We start from the raw sequence: 13507 nt of genomic DNA, 5'->3' as shown, positions 1-13507 counted from the left end.
AGGGCCAGTGCTTTATCTACTACGCCACCTAGCTGCCCCCCATCTGTTTGTTTTTAAGGGGATGGGGGAGATATGTTATGAAATCCCTCTAGCTCAAGAAAACCCCAGGAACATTGGTATCTAGCAATTCTCCCAAAAGACCTTAGTTTCCCAGCAAGCATTCAAGATAACAAGGCATTAGATATAGAACAGGTTTTATTTAAACCAACCCCCCCCCCCCCGCCCAAACACATAAGAGGGTCATTCTAGAGCTCTTCATTTAGCTACTATCTGTCATTTGGGGTAAGTTATTTCACTCCCTGGGCCCGAGTCCCTTCACCTGTAAAATGAAGGATTTGAACTAGATGACCTCTAAGGTTTTTATGACTACAAATCTCAGATTTTAGGATCCCAAGGGTATGTTAAATCTTATCTTGTCATCCCTGAGTTGATCCTCAGGGTTGTAGTTTAGAAACTGGGAACTTGAATTAATGTTAGAACAAAGACTTTGTTCTGGGGCAGTTAACAAAGAGAATTCATTTATACCTTGTCCAGGGGCACAAGGAGAAAGGGGCTGCCTACTTTGCTCCTTGCCATGTAAAGCAGGGGCATTTCCAATGTGCTGCCTTCCTTTCTAGCCTTTGGCAGTTGTTTTTCTCATTTAATACGGTCCCATCAGGCCTTTTCTGGCTGGATTGAAAAGGCTGCTCATAGTTTTATTGTTTGTCTTATAAAAATAACAGTATTGACAGCTAGCATTTATATAGTGCCAACTATATGCCAGGCACCATGATAAGCACTTTACAAATATTATATCCTAGGGGGCAGCCAGGTGACACAGTGGATAGAGCACCAGCCCTGGAGTCAGTAGGACCTGATTTCAAATCTGGCCTCAGACACTTAACACTTATTAGTTGTGTGATCCTGGGCAAATCACTTAACCCCAATTGCCTCACCAAAAAAAAAAAAAAAAAACCAACCAAACAAACAAACAAAAAAACCCCAACACCCAAATTATTATATCCTAGTCATGAATCTACTTCTTTTTCTGTTTCTGAACTTATAGTTGTAAAATAGGATTCACCACCATGCGAGTGATATCATTATGCTAGAGCCCCTCACAGCTCATAGCCCTTATACTTTCATAATTTTCAGAGAATGGGGGATTTTGAGCTGGACAGGAACTTAGCAATGACCTTGTCAAAAGTCATTTGCCAACAAGTCACTTGAAGTGACTTGCCCAAGATCACATAAGTAGTAAGTACATGCTGGGATGAGAATATCTAAGTCTTTTGGCTTCACATCTAGTGCTCTTTCCATTAGACAGTTTGCTCCTTGCTGTTCCAGAATTTCATATACTAGAAGCCTTAACTTTAAGTATCTTGAGAAGTGGGGAAAAAAAAGATATCTAGAAATCTACACTGGAACACCATGATTTGTAATGAGAAATTTTTGACACCTGTTAATGAAAAATTAAAGGGGATATTAATAAAATTGAATGTAAGAAAACCATTGACTTGATAAATAAAAGGAGTTGGTTTTATGAAGAAACCAATAAAATAGATAATATGATTCTCTTTTTTTAAAAGAGAATTTTAAAATCACTAATATTAAAAATTAAAAGGGTACATACCATCAACAAAGATGAAATCAAAGCAAATATAAGGAGCTATTTTACCCAATTATATGCCAATAAATTTAACAATTTAAATGAAATGGAAGAATATTTACCAAAAACCCAGAATATTTATTACCTATCACATACTTGTCCTTTTAAGCTCTGTATAGAAAAAAAAACCTATGTGTATGAATATGATCATTATTAAGACTTTATCCCATGAACCTCTACAACATTTATTAAACACCTGCAATATGTATGGATTATAAGTGCTAAGGCATAAGACATGATTCTTGCCCTACAAGAGCTCACAATCTAGTTAAGAACACAAGACAGGAATGCATTAAAACAATACCAAGTAGCATACTTTAAGTGATAATAATAATACTAGTTAACATTTATATAGTGCTTTAAATTTGTAAAGGAATTTGCATATATTATCTCATTTTATTCTCACAATTACTCTGTGAGGTAGGAATATTATCTTGATTTTATAGATAAGTAAACTGAGGACCACACAGAGAGTGTGTAAGACAATTCTGCCCTCTCTTACTCCAAATGTATCTTTCTCTTGACTCTGCCAGGCTACTTCCCATAAGTACCCAATTACCCTTAATTGTACCATTATTAACAAATGAGTAGTAGGTACCAAGTAATACAGAAGAGGTTCAGAGGATAGATACTGTGATTCTGTGAGGCTGTGATCAATAAGGTCTAGAGCAACCAAAGTTTCATGGAGGAAAAAGGAGTCCAGCTGGGCTTGAAGAAAGGGTAGTATTGAAATATACAAGACTGAGGAGGGCATTCCAGGCAAGAATGAGTAAAGATAGGGAATTAGGAATATAAATGGCATATTTGGGAAACAATGAGGAGACAAATTTGGCTGTAGCAGAGGGTTTATGTAGGGAAATAGTGAGAAACAAGTTGGGAGAGGTAGGTAAGAACTAGACAAAAGAGTCTTAAATGTTAGGCTAAAATTTAGATTTGATCTTGTGAGTAGTAGGGTGCAATTGAGGATTTTAAGTAGGCTCATAGGGTGATAGAATTAATCGTTAATAAGAAAAATGCAAATCAAAACAATCCGGAAATATTACCTCACACCCATCAAATTAGCAAAGATGACAAAAGACTGGGATAGTAATGTTAGAGGGCTTGTGGAAATGCAGGCATACTAATGCATTGTTCGGAGAGCTACAAATCATGACAACCATTACTACGACCATTTTGAGAAGCATTTAGAATTATGCAGACAGAATGACTAGAAATTCCATGGTTAGGTGAATACTTCAAGGAAGTAATTGACAAAAAGACAGACTAAATATGCACCAAGATATTGTAATGATTAGGATGACGCCACCTACTGGAGACTTACTATAGGAAAGCTCCACCATGAGTAGAATGCCTCAGAGGGCAAGGCCATGTGGCTTTTCCTTGGCATCAGGAAGTAATGTTTGTGCATGGGTACTATCCACCAAGGCTACCAGCCAATCAACTTAAGGAGCCTCCCTTTTTTCTGGGAGGGGACAGGGAGGAGGAAGGAGGGCCTGCACAGAGAGGTCTCTCTCTTTTTGGTTCCTGAGGAAGTCACAGGAAAATTGAGGAAAGATAGGATTGCCATGCTGTTGGAATTCTGTTCTCAATCTTTCTCTTTCTACCTTTCAATAAACCCTTAAAAACTTAAACTCATTTTTATCAGTGATTTTAGTCAGTTTCCCCCAAAACTGGGGGAACAGATTAGAACCCACATTTAGAATCTTAAATTACACAATATTTTAGCAGCATTTCTTGTGGTAGGAGAGAACTCAAAAACAAAGTAGATGCCTATTGATTGGGGAATGGCTAAACAAATTGTGATAAATGAATGGAATGGAATATTATGGTGTTGTGAGAAATAATGAACATGATGAATACAGAGAAACATGGAAAGATTTGCACAAACTGTTGCAGACTGAAGTAGGCAATGCTAGCAAAACAATATACACAATGGGTACAACTATTTAAATGAAAAGAAGTAACCACATGAAAGCAATCAATAAATGAAAACTGTGAATTTATAAAGAACAACGTTGGCCCCCCAAAAAAGAGATATAAGAAGTTACCTTTACAGAGATAGGGAAATCCATGGGCATAGAACATTGCATATGACATCAAGTTATTTCTTGGTTTTGTTGTTGTTATATTAGTCGATTTTGCTGAATTTTTTCCCTAGTCTTCTTTTTCCTTTTTCTTTTAAAATTGGTTGTCATAATGATGACTCAGAGAAAGGAGAGTGGGATACAGGGGAAATCTAGTCAATGCAAATAAGGCAAGAGATATTAATAAAAATTCATTTAAAAAATAAATGTTCTATTCCAATCTTCTTGTCTTATAGATTAGTAGATGTTAGAAGGCATTTTATAGACTTAGAAAATGTTAATTGTCTTTCCCAAGGTCACAGAGGCAGCAGGTAGTAGAGTTGGGTTATTAACCCAGGTCCTCTGACTTCAAATCTATTCACATTTTTCCACAGATAGATAGTGGATGATTGTTGCATTTCTGAAAAATAGCCTGGGTTAGATTCCCTTCATAGATTCTTCCTCAGCTTCCTCTCTAATCTCTACCTAAGTATCAGTAATCATTTACAAGCTACATCAGAACAGAGATTCATCCGATTGTTTTCTAGCTCTGAGAATCTCTCTCCTGACTAAAGGTTTAGCAGTGGGACAATGTGTCTTCCTTTCCCTGTCTACCTCTCCCCTCCTTTTTTTGCGGGGCAACAGGGGTTAAGTGACTTGCCCAGGGTCACACAGCTAGTAAGTGTCAAGTGTCTGAGGCCAGATTTGAACTCAGGTACTCCTGAATCCAGGGCTGGTGCTTTATCCACTGTGCCACCTAGCCACCCCCTCCCCTCCTTTTTTTGACTAGAACTGTGATTTCATGAATAGGGGAAAGTTCTGATGAAGAAACCTCCTTGAACTGATGCAGATTGGTAACTGAACTACGGTTTATAGTCATAAAGAGTTGCCATTAACAACAAGACTTTCCCAGGCCATCAAGTCTGTATGGATCAAAAGTAGGGCTGGAATCCAGATCTAGATTCTGAGGTCAGAAATCCAAGGCTGGATTTCTGATAATTTGTCTGGGCTGGAATCAAAAAGGAAACGAGAGAAGAATTTGTTCAGTGAATGCACTATGTTATTATTGTTCATTCATATCATTCGAGGTTCCCACTTGGGGTTTTCTTGACAAAGATACTGGAGTGACTGACTTGCCATTTCCTTCTCCAGCTCATTTTATAGACAGAAAAACAGAGGCAGAGGGTAAAGTGACTTGTGCAGGGTCACAGAGCTAGTAAGCATTTGAGGCTGGATTTGAACTCAGGTCTTCCTGACTCCAGGCCTGGTACTCTACCCACTGTGCCACCTCGTTGCCCAACTACACTCTATAGTTCTACTTTATTGATGTGTTTTCAGATGCTAGAATGTATGCTCATTGATTAACTTGGCCTAATCAAAAACTAGATAGAGATAAACTAGCAGGATAGATAGCATTTGCTTTAGACTTTAGAAGGAATTCAAGGGTGGAATTTGGGCCCTGGCCAAGAGGCCTATGCCAGAGCGCAGGGAATCACCAGTCTGGTATGACTTTCTCTCACTGGAAGAGATCTCTAGGAGGTCCAGAGAACTACAGAGTGGTAAATTTCATGTATATTGGACTCCCCTTCCCCCTCCATTTTACAGATGAGGAAACTGAGGCTTATCAAGGTTAAGTGACTGGTCCAAGAAAGTAAACCACAGAGGTAGGAGTTGAAGCCAGAACCTGTGACTCCAGAGTCATGGGGCATCATGAAAGGTTTTCTATAACCAGTGACTGTGTTCCCTTCCTCAGTTACCTCCATGGCTACCTATTACTTCCAAGATCAAATATTTTTCTTTGACATTGAAAACTCTTCTTAACTTAACCTTTTTCTAACTTTTCAGCCTTTTTCTACCTTACTCCCTTCCAGACATGGGGATTAATGAATGAGTAGATATCTATTAGTTCATTTGTTTTGTTCTAGGCACTAGTCTAATCTGGGAACACTGATGCAAAGAGGTCCTTACTGTAGACACACCACTGCCCTACTTGCTGCTCCTCCCCAACAATGCTCCACTTCCATACCTTTGCACTAGTTGACACCCAGGCTTGAAATGGTCTCCCTTTTCATCTCTAGTAGAATCCTTGGCTTCCTTTAAGACTCAGCTCAAAAATGCAAATTAAAACAACTCTGAGGTACCACCTCACAGCTATTAGATTGGCTAATATGACAAAATTGGAACACTAATGCATTGTTGGTGGAGCTGTGAACTAATCCAACCATTCTGGAGAGCAATTTGGAACTATGCCCAGCTATGGGACTGTTCATACCCGCTGACTCAGTGGTACCACTGCTAGGTCTGTATCTCAAAGAGATCATAGAAGAGGGAAAAGGACCCACATGTACAAAAATATTTATAGCAGCTCTCTTTGTGGTGGCAAAGAATTGGAAATAGAGGGAATGCCCATCAATTGGGGGATGGCTAAACAAGTTGTGGTATATGAATGTAATTGAATACTATTGTGCTGTAAGAAACGATGAGCAGGAGGAGTTCAGAGAAACCTGGAAGGACTTAACATGAACCGATGCTGACTGAGAGGAGCAGAATCAGAAGAACATTGTATACAGTAACAGCAACATTGTGTGATGAACAGTGGTGATAGACTTGACTCTTCTCAGCAATGCAATGATCCAAAACAATTTCAAAAAACTTCATGAGAGAAAATGTTCTCAACATCTAGAAAAAAGAACTAAAAAGAACAGTGGATTATGAATGTAGATTGAACCATACTGTTTCTACTTTTGGGCTGTTTTTTTCCCCTTCTTTTTTGATGTTATTCCCTTGTGCTCTGATTCTTCTTTCACAATATGACTAATACAGAAATATGTTTAATGTGATTACACGTATATAACCTATATCAGATTGCTTCTCGACTTGGGGAGGAGGGAGGGAAGGAAGGGTGGGAGAAAAATTTGGAACTAAAAATCCTATGAAAACAAATGTTGAAAGCTATCCTTATATGTAACTGGGAAATAATAAAATACTTTTATTTTAAAAAACCAAACAAACCAAAAAACAAAAAACTCAGTTCAAATACTCAAATACTAGGAAGCCTTTCATGGTGCCCCAACTGCTAATACTTCTCATGCTAGGGTTACCTTCCACATATTCTGGAGGTATCTCATTTGGACCTATTTTTATACATATTCTCTAACCAAATTGGAATGCAAGCTTTTTGAGGGAAGAGATTGCTTTTCCTTTGCATCCCCAGTGCATAGTCCAGTAAGTAGCACATGGTAAATACTTAACTGGGGCAGCTAGGTGGCAGACAGAATGGATAGAGTTCCAGGTCTGGAGTCAGGATGACTCATTTTCCTGAGTTCGAATCTGGCCAGTCTCTTTCTTGATAATCTGTTGCCAAGGTCTGTCTATTTCACCTCTGCAACATCTCTCTAATATGTTCCCTCCTCTTCTCTAACATTACTCTGATGCCAGCTCTCATCACCTCATGACTAGATTGTTGCAATAGCCTTCCAGTAGGTCAGCCTGCCTCACATCTCTTCCCTCTCCAATACATTCTTCATTCATCTACAAAAGTGATTTTTCTAAAGCACAGGTTCTACTATATCACTCCCCTACTTAATAAACTTCAGCGGTTCCCTATTACTTTCTTTTTTTTTTAAATTTTCTTTTATTTTTTTTTTTTAGTGAGGCAATTGGGGTTAAGTGACTTGCCCAGGGTCACACAGCTAGTAAGTGTGTGTTAAGTGTCTGAGGCCAGATTTGAACTCAGGTACTCCTGACTCCAGGGCTGGTGCTCTATCCACTGCACCACCTAGCTGCCCCTCCCTATTACTTTCACAAAATCTTCTGTTTGGTGTTCAAAGTCCTTCACAACCAGTCACCCTTCCCCCTCTATCTTTCCACTACGATGACCCTCTTTTTAATTTTAAAAAATTTTTATTCATTCATACATTTATTTATTCATTTACTTATTTATCTATGTATATATTTATGTATGTATTCACTAATTCATTCATTTATTCATTCATTCCTTTCTTTTTTTGCTGGGCAATGAGGGTTAAGTGAATTGTCCAGGGTCACACAGCTAGTAAGTGTCAAGTGTCTGAGGTTGGATTTGAACTCAGGTCCTCCTGAATCCAGGGCTGGTGCTCTATCCACTTCACCACCTAGCTGCTCCCCACCATCCCACATCTAGTAAGTATCTGAGGCCAGACTCCAAGCCCAGCACGCTATCTATTGCACCACCTAGCTGCTAAGAGTAGTCATTAATGAATTTTGTTAATAGATAAAAAATATGAAAATGTCTCTAGTAAGACAGTCCCAGGGATCTGTCTTTGGAGCTATTTAACTTTCTTGGGATATAGGCTTCTTTAGAAATAATATGCTTGGGAAGGCAGGAATAGGCAGTGACTAGCCTGAGCTCTCTCCCAAACCCCTCCAAACACCTTTAAATAATTCCATAAAACAATTCCTGGAGTGGCAGAACCTACAGAAGGATGGGATGAAATACTTTTCCAGCCAAAGACAACTTAGAAGGTCAGTAGCAAAGGTCTATCACACCCAGGTGAGAATGGAGTACAGTCCAATACAGCTCCAGCCCCAGCAAACCAGGAGCAGACCTTGGAGCCACTAATCAGCTGTGGTACTAGCTGCTTCTGGAGCTCCTAGCCCACAAAGAATAAGGGGATAGAGCAACTGATTGGAAGAAGATTACAGGGGTCGCTTTGATAGCACTGAGGCAGGACTCTGTTGCTTTGCTCATATTCTCACATGTGGGTCACAGTTTTGGATGGTAGTTCCAGGGCAAGGAGGACAACTAGCACACCAGAGCTAGTGGCTTTAGGGGAACAGGGACCTTTGTCACAGTTCCAGGGCAGAAAAAAGTGCTAGTGGTCACTCACAGACCAGAATTAGCTAAAAGGGGAAATAATATATACACTCAATTGGCTATAGAAATCTATCTTACCCTACAGGAAAGTAGGAGGGGAAAGAGATAAGAGGAGTGTGTGTGTGTGGGGAGGGGGGGTTAGTGATACAAGGGAGGGCAGATTGGGGGATATGGTAATCAGAAGTGTTAATATGAATATATGGATCACCTGGATTTGATAGAGGTATCTTATTATCCAAAAGTATTTTTTATGAAACCCTAGGTTAATAGGAGCAAAATGTCCTTCAGCTGAACTCCAAACTGAACCCAGATAGCTAGCAGATAATAAGATAATAAGATGTCTTCTTTTCCCTCAGGATAGTAAGTCCCTATCGTATGGTGACATCTGGGTGTCCTCATCCTTGCCAAACCCTTTTTTTTTTTTTTGAATCCTGTAATCTTATCATGATGCTTCGGTATTTCCTCCATACTTGTTATAACTGAAATTGGTAAACTGCCTTTGCTTCTGTATCATAGTATTGAAACTGACAATGCCCTGTAATCAGTGAACAAAAAATCATATATACCCTCAGAAATGGGGAGTCTCGGAGCTCTCTTCTTAGGAGGGGAGTATCCATATGATCATGTGTTATATTTCTTGGGACAAAATATTAAATTTATATTATTTTTTTCTGTCTCTAATCTGATTATTATATTTGTAAGAGAACAGTTATAGATTTCATCTTTTCTTTTTTTCTTTTTATTTTTTTGTGAGGCAATTGGGGCTAAGTAACTTGCCCAGGGTCACACAGCTAGTAAGTGTTAAGTGTCTGAGACCGGATTTGAACTCAGGTCCTCCTGAACCTAGCTGCCCCTGATATCACATTTTCTGATCTGGTTAGATCTAGTTTTGATAGGAGATATTATAAGATATAATTTCTCTGATCTGTTTATTAATTTTGTAGGAGAGATTAAAGATGATTTCTATGATCTGTTTGTAGGAGACAGGCAGATACAAAAACTATATTTTAATATTCAACAGAAGCAAAACACTTTTGAAGAAGGGCAGGTGAAAGGAGAGTGAGAATAGAATAAACAGAGGCAGAAGGAATAAGATGGAGGGAAATACAGTTAGCAATCATAGCTGTGAAAAAAAATTTTGTAGCAAGTTTCTCTGATAAAGGATTCATTTCTCAAATATGTAGAGAACTAAGTCAAATTTATACAATAAGAGCCCCAATTGATACACGATCAAAAGATATAAACGGTTTTTAGATGAAATAATTAAAGCTATCTATAGCCATATGAAAAAATGCTCTAAATCCCTATTGATGGGATAAATGAAAATCAAAACAATTCTGAGGTATACCTATTAGATTGACTAATAGGACAGAAAAGGAAAATAACAAATGTTGGAGGGGATGTGGGGAAAATGAGACATTAATGCACTTTTGGTGGAGTTGTGAACTAATTTAGCCATTCTTTAGAGCAATTTGAAACTATGTCCAAAGGGCTATAAAACCATGCATACCCTTTCACCTAGTAATTCCACTACTAGGTCTGTATCCAAAAAGAGATAAAAAACAAAAAGATAAGGACCTATATATACAAAAATAATTCTAGGAGCTCTTTTCTGGTGGCAAAGAATGGGAATTTGATGGTATGCTCATAAATTGGGGAATGGCTGAACAAATTGTGCTATGTGATTGTGATGGGATACTATTGTGCTATAAGAAACGATGAACAGGATACTCTCAGAAAAAAACAACTTGGAAAGACTTACATGAGCTGATGCAAAATAAAATGTATTGTCTACAAACTAACAGTAAAATTAGTTTTAAAAACCAATGTTAAAAATTGTTTTTATGTATCATAGGGGAAAATAAAATTCTAAACAAATTTTTAAAAATTTAAAAGGAAATAATATACTTCATTATATATTAAAAAGGATAAATAGGAGAAAGAAGAAAAAAAAGATGACAGTTCAGAAAAGTCAACTCTGATTCGAGGAGGGCAAAGGGAGGAATAGAGATTTATTGATGATGGGGTGGGAAGGAGTACCTGGCATTGTGTTAAACTCTTTACAAATATTATGATATGACAAGGCCAGATGGCTTTCTTCCCAGTACTAGAATAGGCTTCTTTGATGTAGAATTTGCCACATGCTTTTCTACTCATTCCATCCCTCTAACTCCGTTTTTGCATGAAGTCATCATTGGTAATGTGGTTTGCCACTAGTAATTGGCCAGTAGACAATGATATCTTTGGCTACAGAAATCCATGAAATGGAAATTTTTGCTACATAAAGGACAAAATTCCTGGTAAGTCCGGGACTTAGAATTTGAATGTGTCTGAAAGTTCCATACTGATTTTCTGATGTTCATTTGGTAGAAAGAAACCTTTCTCAATAGCAAGACTAAAGAAGGAAGAAAACAAATATTCATTAAGCACTATGTGTCAGATACTGTGATAAGTGCTTAACAAATATTATCTCATTTAACAGGTTCTGTTACTCCCTTATTATAATTGAGGAAATTGAGACTGACAGTGGTTTAAGTGACTTGCCCAGAGTTGTAGAAGTGCTAAGCATTTGATGCTTGGTTTGAACTTAAATCTTCCTGACTTCAGGCCGTTATCTATCCACTGTGCCACTGGTTGGCACCAGGCAGATGAGGCTCTGTGGTAAATATGCAATACTCTCATTCGTCAGAGTGACCAAAAGTAGTCCAACTTGATTTTGAGCTGAAAATTCAAGGAATTCTAGGGCGAAATGTGGTTTTTCTTTTGCTATCCTTTGAAAAGGCAAATGGAAGTTTTGTTAATCCATTTGGATGACCTTAAGGGGACTGGAGGATTAATTTACATCTATATGGAGATAAACATTCCTTCTATCCATTACTTAACTCTGTCTAAGGCTTGCCTGCCAATACTTATACTTGCAAAAGAGAATAATAGACATTTATGATGTCATCTATAAAAAAAAACACTCTAAAGTTTGCAAGCCCTTTTAAATATACAGGATGTCCCAAAAGTGTTAGTGCAGTTTCAAGCTACTAAAGCATAAAATCTCACTAAGACTTTTGGGATACCCTGTATTCTCCCATCTGAGGCTCCTTATAACCTTGTGAAGTTGACCCTACCAGGTTTACTATCCACATTTTACAGGTGGGGACTGGGAGACATTAAATACTTGACCAGTGTCACAAAGCTGCTATGTGTCCAATGCAGGATTTGAACCCAGCTGTTATTGATTCCAAAAGCTGTGCCGTGCTTCCTTTCTATAAATGTGTTACATATGTGAGCTATTATGGTGATGATTACTTTACTTCTCAATGCTTTTGCTTGCTAATATTTGCCTTTCTATGATAGCACTCCACTTTGTCAGTTGCTGCCTTCTCTGCTCCTATGGCTGATGAAGTGACAAAAGTAGTGCATTCTGGGCCCTCTATAAATTCATGCTATTCAACCTGAGCTAGAATCTTATTATATTATATATTTCAATAGACTCCTAACTCTTAGGGACTGAGGCAGGATCTCAATTCCTACCTCTGGTTTCTCCCTTCTCTAATCCATCTTTTCTCAAATTGCTGAATCATCATAGTAATCTATGGCTCTGATGTTACTCCTCTACTCATAAACCCTCAGTGGTTCCCCATTATTTACCAAATCAAGCTCAAAGTCTTTATTCTATCATTCAAGGCCCTCCACAATCCTTTCTGATCTACCCTTTCTTCAGCCATATTTCAAATGCTTCTTGCCAATCAATAGGTTTTGTTAATCATGTCTATGAAAATCTCTAGTTCCGGCTTGACATATGGGTCCATAAATCTAAATAAATCTATGTTTTTCAGGTTCTCTGGAGCTATAATCCCTTATATCAGAAGGGAATTCCCTATTCTCCATTACTTGTTCCTGTTCTACTGTCTTCTCTCTCTTTGTTTTTGCTTCCAAGTGGATGAACAGCAAACAAACTGTCATGTGCTTATATTATTCCCCATTTACACCCAAAATGGAACCCTCCATCCCTTTGTCTTTGCTTATTACACATGAATGCAGTGAATGGGAACCCCAAGTACCCCTTTCCCCTATACTACCTGGGAAGTTACTTCCTTCCTTCAAGTGCCATCTCTTTCTTATAACATCACTTGAATCCCCATCTAAAGGTGACCTTTATCTCCTGAAATTTCTCATGATACTGGACTTGAAACTCAACTTTTTCTTTATCTTACTCTGCCTTGCATCAAATTTCTTAAGATCAATTTAGAGCTAAAAAAGACCTTAAAGATCCAAGCCTTCTTAAGCCTTTTTGTCTTGGACCCCTTTGGCAGTCTGGTGAAGACTTTGGATGCCCTTCTCAGAAAAATGTTTTTTAAATGCATAAAATAAAATACACAGGATTACAAAGGAGACCGACTATATTGAAATATAGTTTATCTATCTATCTACCTATGTATTTATACATATATACAATATTAATATATATTTGTATATAGATAACTGTATTTCAACATAACTATATTGTGCTTTAATAACTATACATGTGGGACAGCTAAGTGGCGCAGTGGATAGAGCACCGGCCCTGGAGTCAGGAGTACCTGAGTTCAAATCCGGCCTCAGACACTTAACACTTACTAGCTGTGTGACCCTGGGAAAGTCACTTAACCCCAATTGCCTCACTAAAAACAAACAAAAAACTATACATGTATCTCATTGTATCTCAAAATATTATATCATACTATACAATTTTATATTATACCATGTTATGTTATGTTATATTTTAAAGTTCACATACCCCTGCTTGTCCAGTTCCCTGTTTTATGGAAACTCAGGCCCAAAGAGTTGAAGTTACTTACCCCAAGCTACATGGGTAGCATGTTCCCAGGTTCTCTGAATCCAGAGCCTGGAATCTTTCTATCACACCACATTATTTATTCACATCATTTTCCCCTTATTAGACTGTAA

Source organism: Dromiciops gliroides, chromosome 2, assembly GCF_019393635.1.
Source record: "Dromiciops gliroides isolate mDroGli1 chromosome 2, mDroGli1.pri, whole genome shotgun sequence".
In the NCBI taxonomy this organism is placed as follows: Eukaryota; Metazoa; Chordata; class Mammalia; order Microbiotheria; family Microbiotheriidae; genus Dromiciops; species Dromiciops gliroides.
The sequence above is the reverse complement of the archived record's forward strand: the minus strand, read 5'-3'. Positions refer to the sequence as shown.